Source organism: Lemur catta, unplaced genomic scaffold (assembly GCF_020740605.2).
Source record: "Lemur catta isolate mLemCat1 unplaced genomic scaffold, mLemCat1.pri scaffold_126_ctg1, whole genome shotgun sequence".
Classification (NCBI taxonomy): domain Eukaryota; kingdom Metazoa; phylum Chordata; class Mammalia; order Primates; family Lemuridae; genus Lemur; species Lemur catta.
Genome location: NW_025423756.1, coordinates 58400 through 71190, shown reverse-complemented (window position 1 = coordinate 71190; position 12791 = coordinate 58400).

Genomic DNA, 12791 nt, shown 5'->3' with positions numbered 1-12791 from the left:
GGCACAAATAAGCATTTGAATCTATTTTTGATTAACCTAAGATATTAACATGATGAAATAGCCAGAATAGTTATAGTCAATCATGGAAACTCACCTGAAATCCTGTCCCAAACGGGAATAGTGCTTTTGTTTTTGATAAAATAAATTGTAAAATAGAAGAAGATGGTGGTGATCAAATTCTTACACAGTTGGGAAAGAGTGGATGTTAAAAGTAAGGGAAGAGGATGCGAAACAAACTGGTGATGAAACAGAAATCAGAGAAACAAGCTGGAAGGATGACAATTATGGGTCTTAGTTCTGTCAGTACAGTAGTAAACACTGTGTAGCATGGCAGTGAAAGCTGCCACTCAGAGCCACCTTTGCAGCCAAAACATAGTCTTCCATAAGAAACCTCCAGCTTGGCAACTCTGTTTTCAGAATAGTACCAAAGTAATATGTATGTATCATGTGAAAGAATTTATTACAGGTAAAAATGAAAAAGACTTAAGTACAAGCTGTCTCATGAGAAGGTCAGCACACACCACCGTGCTCATTCGAGAAAATGGAAGTGTATCTGCTCTGTCCTTAATTTCTTCTCCTTCACTCCTGTTTCCACTACAGCCTACAGATGGAGGAGACACGAGCACCATAATCTCACCCATCAAACTTGTCCAAAAGATGGTATCTAAGATCCCATCGTGTCATCAAATAACAGAGGAATCTGTGTTTTCTTCTGAAGAAATCTCCTTTTCCGTGTCCATCTCTTAGAAGCAGAGAAGAGAAGAAGCTCTGGGGGCGTCATCTCCAATATTCCTGACTCTCCAGCATGATGAAACCACAGGAAACATAGTAGCAAAAACTTTCCCCTTCCAAAGGCCACAGCTGGGTCCAGAAGATCTCCTGTCTGGTACCACTTCTGCATATGGCCTCCAGATAATTCTGAGGCTCTCTGTGTTCACTGCACGAATGAGTTCAGCAGAGGAAAGGATGGGAAGGATCTGGGCACCAGCTGTCTCATCAGACACACGCAGAGAGCACAGCGCTCCACTGTGCTGCAGGAGAATGTGGACCCGGGCATCCTGCCTCTGTACTACATCCACCCAAGCCAGATACCTTCTCTACTGTCTCCAGAGGTGGATCTAAGGTCTATGTAGTCATCTTCAGGAAAACTGGTCAAAGAGTCCCCTTCAGCTTCCTCCTCCCCTGATCGGCTGACTGAGGACCTGCCATTGCATTTGAACCCTGGCGATGTGCTGATGGAAGCTGTGTTGGTGTTGTCATCCTCCAGTGACGTTGGGGAGGCCGTGATGTCCTTTCCTGAGAAGCATCAGTCCCACGGGTTGAGGCCTGGAATGTTTGAGTGTGGTGATGTCTTCCAGAAGAATAAAAAGGTCATGAAAAGAATGAAATCAGAAGGTTGGAATCACTTTTCATTGCCAGTCTCAAGGCAGCGTGCAGATACTGCAGTTGTGTCATCAGTCTGGGAAAGAAGAGTGATGTGGGAAGAAGCTGTGTGATGAGACACCTGTACAGATGGCATCCTGAAGTAGTCAGGAACCAAAAGAGCTTTCTCTGTGAAAGTTTGGCAAATTGTATGCCACCTTTGTTTCTGCAGAAAGTTCCTTCTCCAGATGAATTGACTTGGGAACAATGGTCATAAGATGTAATCAGGTTATGTTTCCTATGAATAGCAAAAAGACCTCAAAGCTGTGGAATCATTTTTCTGTTTGCTCTGCACACTGAAGTTGTGTGATTACGCTGTGTCCAGATCAGCAGAGGAAAGAAGCCAGTTACCCTGGGCACCCGTTGTCTCCTGAGACATTGCAGAGGCTCCACAGCAATGTGCTGAAACCAATGTCTCTGAGACAATGCAGTCCTCTTCTCTGGACATATGTGTGCCACTGAGCACAGAATTATTAGGACCTCCCTCCTTTGGTGGCACCAATGACATGTTTTATGATTCTCACCCAGTTGCAAAAGTAACATCACAAGTCTAATAGCTGCAATGGTCATACTTGACTTTCCGTCTTTGTAGACAATGTTGGCTCTAACAGACTGCTCCAATACTTGAAAACTCAATGTTCCTTGCCCTCCCCATCTTACTTCTCTAGAACAGGTATCCCAGGTACGTGTGGTAATGTGAAGCAGATAATTGTGTCACATCTTAAGAAAGGTGAGATTCGGATCCAATTCACTTTGGGAATAGGTATGAATAACCGGACTTAAGAGGACCTGACCATTTAAAGGCTCACTGGGTCTCCTTCGAGTTGTCAGTGTAACCACACTGTGAGGACCACCATTGGTCAGCACTTTTTAGATGTGTCACAGATTGTGGCAATAGCAGCAACAGCATTCAGAAGAAGCTAGAATGATGGTGGGATGTCTCGGATACCTCAATTGGCTTTCAAATTGGTATAATGGTGACTGACAATCCAAGCACAGAAATGACATAGAATGAAGTACAGGAGCATGCAGTGCTTCAGCCACATGATCAACTTGATTGTATATGTGAGGACAGTAAGAGCCACAGAGTGGTGCAGAACTTCCTTAGCATTGCACAGAAGATGTGTTATTGGGTACATCAATCATTGAAAGCCAAAAAGAAGCTAGCAGAGATGCAGAAGTCATATAAATTGCCACAGCACCATTTTATTCAAGACATTCCATCCAAATGGAGGACATCATTTCATATGTTGGAATGACTCATTGAACAAGAAAGGGCAATTAACGAGATGGCAACAGAGTATAATTTGGGAGAACTGATCGCTTGTGACCAGTGGGAGGTCATCCAGTCTCTGATATGCACCAAACTTTTCCATGCTAACAGTCGGGAGATAGCCACACCAGTTTCTGCTTTAATCCAAGTCATCCCCATGATCCACATTCTCAATATAAAAATTGAGGTCCTCTTTGAGGAGACGGTGGACATGGACACCATGCTAAAGTTCTTGAAGGAGTCTGTGGTGAGCTGATTGTCCACCATCCTCCATGACCCCAGATACACATTTGCTACAGTGTTGGACCCTCATTACAAATCTTCTCTGTTTACACAGGAGGCAGCAGAACAGCAAAAGTGGGCTTCAATCAGGGAAGTATGGAAATTCTGAGTTCTATCCAGATGACATGCCTGCCTCCAATGGGTGTGATTCATAAGAATTTGTTGGAGAGGATAACTTGTGGTCACTCTTGGCCAAGATGAAGAAGAAAAATCTGAGAGCAAAGCTACCTGAGGACATGGTGCTTGCATAGTTGGCGGAGGAAGTGCTTGATAAACAGAGCTCTGAGCTGCTTGCTTACTGGAACCTCAAGAAGTCATCCTCAACAGGGCTGTCAAGTTTGGCCATCAGAGTTTTGGGCTGTCCCCCAGTTACCATCCCTTCAGAGAAGCTGTTCAGCATGCTCACTGAGAACAGTACCTTCAGCTAGTCCAGGCTCATGATGGAATATTTTTAAAAACTTATTTTTTTGAAAGCAAATATTTTCTTAATATATTTTCAGTATTGAATCTCACGATGGAGCCACCAGACTAGAGTTGCTATTGCTGCTTAGGCATTAGCAGTTGGTACAAGGGGCTGTGACTGTGCCCCGGGCCATGTATGTTACCAGACCAGACACTGAGGGTCACTCTCCAGCTTTCACCATAATGTCTGCAGGTGCCCTACTCCTACTCCTTCAGGCCAGGTATAGTGGTGTGTTTTTTAAGAAGTCTGTTAGAAATAGCTCATCTTGTCAACTATGAAATAGGACCACTAGGTTTTAATTTGTAACTAAAGTTTTTTGAAAGTTGGGGTTTAGTAATTTGTCTTACTAGAATGGCAGAGAAAAGTAAATAATTTTATTCTGTAGGTGTTTTACTTCAAATTGGTATTATGGAGACTGACAATCCAAGCATAGGAAAGATGTTGAATGAAGGGGAGCATATGAGCATTGCCGTGCTTCAGCGGCATGATCAATTGGATTCCAGATGAGGACAGAAAGAGCCACAGAATGGTGCAGAACTTCCTGCACCATTGATTATATAAAAACCATGAATCAGGTACTGGATTTTAGTTTAGCATTGCTTTAATTGCAGCAAGACAGCTTTTGTGCCTGTCAAATAAAATCTGTAAATAGGAGGTGGAGGCCAAGCCATACGACCTTTGGAGTTTTTACTACAGGCTCTAAAGCTGTGGTCCCCAACCTGGGTACTGGTCTGCTGCCTGTTAGGAACTGAGCCATGCAGCAGGAGAGGTAAGCAGCAGGCAATTGAATGAAGCTTCACCTGTTTTTACAGCTGCTCCACATCACTCTCATCACTACCTGGGCTGTACCTCCTGTCAGATCAGCGCCAACATTAGATTCTCACAGCGTGAACCCTACTGTAAACTGCACACGTGAGAGATCTAGGTTGTGAACTCTTTATGAGAATCTAATGCCTGATGATTTGAGGTGTGGATGAGATGGTGATGCTAGTGCTAGCACTGGGGAGTGGCTTTAAGTACAGGTTATCATTCTCAGAGAGGTTTGACAGCACAGAGACCATAATAAATCAATTGCTTGCAGAGTCATATGAAAACATTATCAGTGAGGATATGATACAATGGTGGAACAATAGAAATAAAGTGCACAATAAATGCAATGCATGTGTGAATCATCCTGAAATCATACCCCGCCACCAGTCCCCTGGTCCATGGAAAAATTGTTTTCCATGAAACCAGTCCCTGATGCTAAAAAGGTTGGGGATTGGTGTTCTAAAGTATGTCTCAGGGTACAGAGAATATTCTGGAAAGTAACTGTTTACTGCAACAGAGACATGGCATTTGAAAACAAAACTAAAATTAGATGTATCATGTCAGTTACATGGTTACTTGCTACCGAGCATTTTCCCTTTTCAAGTTTTATGTGGTTTGTTAACTCACAGAGCTCACAAGTTTTTAATGTGAGCTCCTTTGAAATTTGCTCCAAGTTTGTCAATTCATGCTCATTGTGTAGCCAGTGCTTAATATGACAGGTTTCCAGCAGATGATCTGCTGCTTAGTGTCTCTGCGCTAAGGAAGGTGTCTTGTAAAATGTCTGCATTGACCCACTTGTTTGTTCAAATTATGTGTAAAATTCTTTTAAAAGAAGATGGCTTAATAACAGGGAAGAAGCTCATAAAACAGTTTTAAGAATAGCCTTAGGTGTTTGGATTTTTTGTTTAATGGTAGGGAAGATTCAGCCATTGTTGGGATATTTTAGAATCCCAAGGACATCAGAATGAAGTATTGGTTGTCAGATTCTTTGAACAATTATGTCTTCATAGTTTTTGTTTTATGTTTAAAAAGGTGGTTTCTCAATCAAACCAATTAAATGTTCTGAGTTAGAAAAATAACTCATTTACCTATGACCTTTTAGAAAAGTTGCTGTTCTGTTAAAATACTATAGCTATGCTTAATCAAAATTGCATCGCATTGGCTGTCTTGGTGTATTTATAAATGGTGAACTCAATTTCTGGAATTAAATTTATTTACAATTTTAAAAAATATTGTAATATATTATTAATGTAATTACATGAGATTTCTACTGATAAAAAGTTTAGTTCTTAATGGCTTTGTTGCAACATACATACTCATTCTGCAATCTTATTTTTAGAACTTAGAATGTTTATATAACTTCAAACATACAGTGAAGTAAGACAATACTACAAAGGATGCTTCTTAAACCCTTAACCAAGACTCACCAATTTTTAACATTTTGCTCCACTTTTTTTTATCATTTGCTTTGTAACTCTTTACAAACATACTTTATTTTTTACCATTTGAGAGTAAATTGTATACATAATCACCCCTAAGTGTGTATTTCCTAAGAATGATTCTTTTACATAATTCGAGAATAATTACCAAAATCAGAAAACTTAACATATATACAAAATAATTACGAAATTCACAGTCCATATTGAAATTCTACTGTTTATCTCAATAGTCTCCTTTGTAGTGTCCCCTACACTGTGGTTCAGGACCCAATCCAGGATCACACATAACACTTACAGTTTCATATTAGAGAAAAAACTAATTCAGCCTTTTTGCAGGGGCAAGGAGAAGAGGATCTTTCATGATCTTTAAAATTGTGAGGAGTAAATTGCTAATTATTTATAAAATATTCCTTTAGTTTGTCTTTGTCTGACATTTTCTCACAGTTAACATAATTCTTGGTGAGTTTGTGATTAGCCTCCTAATGTATGGTTGTATCATAATTTTTTTTTTTTTTTTTTGAGACAGAGTCTTGCTTTGCTGCCCAGGCTAGAGTGAGTGCTGTGGTGTCAGCCCAGCTCACAGCAACCTCAAACTCCTGGGCTTAACCGATCCTACTGCCTCAGCCTCCCGAGTAGCTGGGACTACAGGCATGCAGCACCATGCCCGGCTAATTTTTTCTATATATATTTTAGTTGGCCAGATAATTTTTCTATTTTTAGTAGAGACGGGGTCTCGCTTTTGCTCAGGCTGGTCTCGAACTCCTGAGCTCAAGCGATCCACCCACCTCGGCCTCCCAGAGTGCTAGGATTACAGGCATCAGCCACCGCGCCCGGCTGGTTGTATCATAATTTAACCATTTATATTGAATCGTTATATGGTTTGGAGGGCTTTTTTTTTTACTGCTAAAAATAGCAGTGTGATGGTCATGTTAACTCAAAACTTTGCCTACATGCTTAATTTCTTTCCTTAGAATAAACTTCTACAAATGGAATTGCTGATTTACAGGATGATATTCCTTTATATGGTGTGTTTTGATACTGACAGATAACCTCATTTGAGAGTTCAGCAGTGAGATAGTTTGCATGAACCTTTGTTAATTTGGGGCTCACTTGCCAAATCAATGCTAGTAGGTAACAGAGTGAGTGTTTAAAACCATAAATTTAGTTACACTCTTCTTTCTAATCACAAGGGGTATTTGATAAATTTGTGGAAAAATCCCAAGGTACCAGATACAATCTATAGAAATTAATGTGATTTAAACCAGATAGGTATGGCTAAAACATAACAATGGTAGAACAGTTTTATGACTATTTCTCAGCTGTCCTTATTTTCTTATGTTAAAATGTGGCATTAATATAACTTTGTTGCCTTTATATTTACTGAAAAGTATATATGAGTCCTCTAATTCTGTTTTTGTAAGAAAGCTACAGTCATACCACCAGTGTCAACACTTGGACATGTAAGTTGTTTGTAGTTTCTCTGTTTTCAAATAGAGCCTTCCAGAAATTTACATAGGAACTTGCTGATTTAAACATTTACCAAAAAAATTCAGCTACTTCCTGTGTTTGGTACTTTATTTCACTTCCTAAATCGTCTTGAAATCAGATATATTAGTGACATTTTTTCTGTTAATAGAGAGTATTTTCTTAATATATGTTACATTATATATTTATATTATGAAATTTAGTTAAGGAATGGTAAGAAACCATAATTCTTAAATGTCTAATTGCTCTGCCTCCCCCCAAAGAGACAAATTACATGTCATAGTAACTGATTTAATAGTTATGCTAAGATTTTTCTCATTTGTTGTAAGTTTCACCATCATATCATTCCAAATATAGACATTTAAAAATTACTCTGTGACTGGGGTGGGGAACAGTTCTATTTGAGCATTATCCACCTATTGGCTAAGAAAATACACTTTTGCCTCATAAAGAATTTTCCTTCTTTCCTAAATTGCCAGTTTTATCTTCAGTCACCTCATGGTCATCTCTATTAAATGTTTCAGCTTTCAACATCATGGTGTCAAATATACCTCAGTGAGAGCTGAAGTGATACTGATAATGGTTTTTAATGCAACTATTTCAGAATTGTATCTGAAGTTGTTTCTTTAGTTATAATTTTTCAATTTACTAGGTGTCCCTGTTGTCTGAGAATGACAGGTGGAATGGAACTGGAGCCCGGGTGCTTGTACAAATCAGTGTTAATATGGGAGGAAGAGTGGAGTTATTTTGACCTGACCATATTATAATAGGTTTGCTTGAAACAATGGCTTTAGTTCAAATTGTGTTTGTAGGATTAAACATATTCTCAAAATCTGAGATACGTGTGTGTGTGTGTGTGTGTGTGTGTGTGTGTGTGTGTGTGTATTTAGTCAGGAGGAGAAACAGTCAGGAGGGGCCTCAGGGTCAAAAACAGTCACAGTAAGGGGAAACCACAGAGCCAAGAAAGGCCGCAGAGCCAGGAGTGTCTGCAGAGCCAGGAGGGGCCTCAGATGAGGGAGAAAACAGAGAGCCAGGAGGGGCCACAGAGGGAAGAGGAGTTTCAGGACCAGGAGGTGCCTCAGAGATAGGAGGATCAAAGGGACAGGAGGGGACCAAGAGTGAGGAGGGGCCTAGACCAAGGAAAGGAGACAGAGAAAGATGGGACACTTGGACAGGAGGGGCCTCAGGTTCATGAGGGACTATAGGGTCACAAGAGGGCTTAGAGCTTGCATCACATAACCAGGAGGGGACATAAGGCATGAGATGGTTACAGAGCCAGGAGGTCACAGAATCAGGAGGAGACACAGAGCAGGATGAGTAATAGACCCATGAAGGGTCTCAGGGCTAGATGTGACCTCAGAGACAGGAGAGGACACAAAGGCACAAGGGGGCACAGAATCAGAAGGGGCCTCAGGGCCATCAGAGGACACAGAGCTCTCAGGTGCCTCAGAGTAATGACAGGCTACATAGCCATTAAGGGACTCAGAGCCAGGAGGGGCCTCAGGAGGGTTTATAGAGCCAGGAATAACCTCAAGGCTAGGAGGGAAGTCAGGATTCAAAGTGACTTGGGGTACTGTCACAGAACAAGGACAAATTCAGCCATGAGAGGCCTAATGCCAGGATTGGATACAGGGCCAGGAGGGGAGACAGGATAGGAGTGGCCTCGGGCAGGAAGGGACAGAGCTGGGAGGAGTCTCAGAGCAGGAATAACCTCAGGGCCAGCAGGGGATACGAGCCAGGAGGGGTCTAAGAGTGGGGAGAGGCCTCAGAAATAGCAGGAGGGTCACAGGCAGGAAGGGACACATCCAAGAGGGGCCTGAGAGTTAAGAGGGGACACAAATCAGAAGGGGCCTCAGAGCCTGAAGGGGACACAAAGCCAAGAGTGGCCGCATGACCATGAGGTGACACAGAGCCAGGGAAGGTGACTGAGAGCCTAGAGGGCCCTCAGAGGGAGGAGGGCCCACAGAGCCAGGTGGGAATATAGTTCCATTGGGGCACAGGTCCTTTAGGGCAGCAGTCCCCAACCTTTTGTGCACCAGGGGCCAGTTTCACGGAAGACAATTTTTCCATGGACCAGGTGTGTGTTGGGGGGCATCTAACAGGCATAACGGATGCGGTGATGGGAGCAATGGGGAGCAGCTGTAAATACAGGGGAACTTGACCTGCTGCTCACCCCCTGCTGTGTGGCCTGGTCCCTAACGTTTAAGTAATAAATCTATATAACAAAACATATGTACATTAAAAAAACTGTATGTAAAGATTCGCTTTACTTCTGAAGGGATAAAAGTAGGCAGAATACTCCAATCCACAAAATAATTTTAAAATAAATTCATGGAAATTAAGAAATTACTTCTATCTGTGCAAGATTCATATTACTGCTCTTCCCAGGATTATATCCTTAATAAACTTTTACTAGAACTTTCAAATCGTACATGCTAATTGCCCAGAAATAACAAATTTTATCACATTGTGTACATATTTTAAGCTAACACAAGACGACAGTGTGTTTGTGTATATGTATAATAATCAAAATGACTTTTATTCTTACTTGATATACCTAAATACTCTTCACATGTCAGCACACATACGTATCTATGCCACCTTTTATGATCACATATTATTCCATCTATGGACACAATCAAATTGATTTACAAAATCCATCATATGCATTCCTCTTAAGACCTTATTATTTTAACTTCTGAGAAAAACAAATTGTATGATCTCTATTTCTTGAGGATATTTTAGTATAATGGAACTGATGGGTAAAGGGCATATACAATTTTTAAATGTGTAGTTACAGTTGCCTCGTTAGTCCAGTAGGCAGGCAGCGTGTCAGTCTCATTTGTATGTAGTTACCACCAAGTTGTCTATTTGAAAAGAAATCAGCAACATAAACTGTAAGTACCAGTATAAGTATTTTCCATGTTTAATATTAGTATTTAATATCTTCATTCTTACAAACTTTCTGGATACATTAATGGTATCTCATTTCTCTTTTAACTCAAAATCCTTCTCTTAGCAGAGACACTTAATACTTTTTCCTATGTGTGGGGGGCACTTGTAGATCTGCAAAAAAAGTACTTTGTCAATTTGAAATTAGAGGTCAGCTTTTTCTTGTCTGATTTGTCACCATCAAGTTCTAAATTCTTTCATATATTTGGGTGTTCCCAGATTTTCTATTCTGTTCCATTCATTTATCTGTCTCTTCAACTGTTAATAAATGATTTAATTTGTGAAAATTAATAGCACATTTCGATATCTACAAGTGCAAGTCTTATTCACTCCATCACAAAATTTTTCTTCATGTCATCACAATAGTAAAAGACAGACACCATGTGTAACTCAAAAATTTGGAAACCTTATTACTTTTATTTAGCTCCTGTAAAATTTATTAAGAGCTCATATTTTCAGAAAAATGAGTCTTCCTATTGAAGTCTATGGTAGCATCTAACCACTTCAAAGTTTCCTTCTAAGTTCCTTGAGTAAAGGACACATTTACACAGTTTTATATTGACGTAAAATGGATATTGAACTTCTTGCTAAGATGTTTTAGCACAGAATTTGATACAGTGTGTGAACTGTTCCTCTCGTTATGTACCTTTCTATAAGGCGTATAACATAATGATTTAAAATGTGTACATTAACAATAAAACACCGTATATACTTGTGTTAGTTAAGTAGCTAAAATTGGCCAGAAAGTGTCCTAGAAGGGGAATCATGAGTGAACGGGGAAGCAGCTGAAGTTTTGTTTTTGTGCTGCTGCCCATGAAGATGGCCTTGGTGCTGGACCCCTCCCAGGTTTCCACATCCCAGGTGCTGCGGGGCCCACAGGGAGGACAGCCGGGCGCCCTCACTGACAGGACTCTGGGCTCCCGCCAGTCTGGGAAGGGCGTTTCCCCCACACCCGCCAACTGCACCCAGGCCCGGAATGGCCGCTCCCATTACCTCTTCTTTCTATCTCTGGCATCCAAGACCTTTTTCTTCAGCGAAAGGATCCTCTTCACTTTTGCTATGTCACCAGCGCTGGCAGCTTGGTGAATTTTGCCGAGATCTTTTTTCCAGATGTGGTACCATGGCTGTAGGAAGGCGCTGTCACCTGCCTCACCTTCCAGGCCCACTCTGGTCTTGTCAGGGCTGCTGAAGGGGTCCAGTGCAATGAAGACAACTCGATCTGACCACGACCTCCAACAAGGGAAATCCCAGTTTCCAACTTCTGACAGGAGCAAATCACTAGGCAGCACCAAACACAGCCAAGCAAGGACAAGCACCGCCAGAACCGTTAAAGCAAGTGTGCATGCACGCATCAGAGAGCCGTCACTGCACATGAGCACAACCGCCAGCAGGAAACCGTTCCCCCAGTGACACACTCTAGAGCACACGGACTCCGGGCTGTTCTGGCTCTGTTGCCCACATGTCCTGCATGTGTGGCTGCAACTCAGGCCCCTACGTGGGCTGGCGGAGCTCACCCTGGGCTGCATCAGGGTTGCTGAGCATGGCACCCGCTGGGCCTATGGGTTACCAGCCAACTGAACTCTCTGCTGACCATGGCTATAAAATTATAGACTCTAAATAAAGCTATTTTTCCAAATCTATTAGAAAATGTGTTTTTCTTTTGAATACCTAAAGTTGGTGCAATTACTTTTCAAATATGAGTGGTTTGAAAAGAGGCTGTCCATGGAGAGCTAGAATAAAATACGATCCTCCAAGATTTGGAAAAATAGAGAGATTTCCCATTCTTGGGTGATAGCATTTGGGCTGGGGCTGGTTAAAGTCCCTGACCTGGTGTTTGCTATATAGGAAGGATCACAGGGAACTGGCATGGGTAGACTCCTGTAGCCTTTTGGTCTCTCTCTGCTGACTGTGGCTATAAAATTATAGACTCTAAATAAGATACACACATCTCATTGATACATTGAAGCTGAAAAAAAAAAAATCAGTCAAGACCCAAAGATTACCTGGCCACAAAATATTATCTGAAAGCCAGCTTAGGCTCTTATTTCTGGAACTTTTTTCTTCCCCTTTTACAATTTCTCCTCTTAATCATTCCCTTAGCTAAACTCTTTTTATAAAATCCTTAGCTATTCTGGCAGACTGCTTATTAAAAAAGGAAACCCTCTTGAAAACCAGCAGATTTTTTAAAGAAATATTTTGCCATTCAGACCTTTTTTAAAAGTAAAACATAAAATTCCTATAAAGACACCTTCCCTATAGTAAAAGAAATGGTGACATTATTATCTTCAAGGATGAAGAATTGAGTCCAAGAAACTGTCAGAACTTGTCAGAAGAACTCTTGTTTTCAGCCTTCTCACATATTTCAGTCATATTTTCACAGTTAAGTGTTCTTTGTACAATCCAGTATATTGATAACTGAGTCAAACTGCTTTACCCAAAATTTGGTTGACAGCCTTTATAAGATGGCCTACTTAAAAAAATCTTAACCTTATCTCATTTTGTCAGAAAAATGATTTAGATCCAACTGGTTTTTATAAACTGGCGAGTTTATATGTTTTACTATCTCATGACTGAAATTCTAAAATGAAAACTTTAAGACCTTTATGTGTGTATATATATATATATATATATATATACACATTATATATATATATATTTAGGTATA